Genomic DNA, 1,205 nt, shown 5'->3' with positions numbered 1-1,205 from the left:
AAAGACAGAACGAGTGCAGATAATTCCTCAATGTGAGGATGCTTTCTACTAAATTCAGGATGACGCCAAAATCGGTGAGGGTGGGGTGGGGGAATCGACAAAAAAACTCCGAGTTCTGTCTGAAGGTCCCGTGGGTAGCGGTGGTCGTAAACTCTGGTCTCGCCGATCGCGAGAGAAGTCACTGGCAACACGAATCATGGCACCTCCACTCCCGCCTCGAGCTGCGGCTCTTCATAGCAACCGATGCGGTTATTCTTCGTTCGAGTACGGGGAGCATACCATCACGGCGCTATAGAGAGGGGGCTGTTAAATGGGTTTGTCAATCAGGTCCGGATCAGCTCATCTCGGAGAGGGGGGGGGGCAGTCGAGCCGTTGTGTGTGGGGGGGGGGGGGGGCACCGTATCAGTGATTCACGGCGAGGGAGGAGAGAACTTGTGGGGGGGGGGGGGCAAAGAGACAATGGAGAGGTGGGGGGGGCAATGGGTGGTGCAGGGCCAACGGCAGCGCCCTGCGAGCGCCGGCCGTGGAATTCAATGATGAACAGAAAAAGTTAACAAAAATATATATAATTATTATTTATATTCTTTGGGTCTTTCGGTAGTCACATATATAGGTTGAAATAATATAAAAAAGAAGTTGTTTTCCCTCCTGATGACGATCGCTTGTGTTGCGATGGAATCGTCGTCGTTTTTTGTTATTTTCTCTCAACCTATCTACGTGACTTTACCGAAAAACCCAAAGAATATGAATTCCTGCAATCACGAAAGCTTTAAGTCGATTATTATTTATGTTCAGAATATAATTGCGTTATCTTTTTTTCATCACGAATGTGTTTATGTTGCAGTGTCTGTTTAGATTACTTATACATTTCGGATTTGATTTACTAATTTTCGTGTTTGGGTTTTATTTAAGCTAAGTTCTAGTCCAGGTCTCCGCAACCTACGACTGCTTCGTGACGTTTTTTTTTATTTCAGGACCACCACCGTCTGGGACTCACGAGCATTGCGGCTCTTGAACGAGGTTTTATTTTTACTAAATATATTTTTTTAATTTTCTTGTTATTTGTGTTGCAGACCCCTGCTCAAGTCTAACTCATCACCCCGCTTCGTGGGTGACAGGCGACGGCCTCAGACAGCCCACGGGGCGCGCACAGCCGCAGGCGCGTCCCAATTAGACAATCACGCCTCTTGCGGTGTTACAGGTGC

This window comes from Lethenteron reissneri, chromosome 11, assembly GCF_015708825.2.
Source record: "Lethenteron reissneri isolate LAM-NWPU_2019-01 chromosome 11, ASM1570882v1, whole genome shotgun sequence".
NCBI classification, from domain to species: domain Eukaryota; kingdom Metazoa; phylum Chordata; class Hyperoartia; order Petromyzontiformes; family Petromyzontidae; genus Lethenteron; species Lethenteron reissneri.
Note: the sequence above shows the minus strand (reverse complement) of the source record.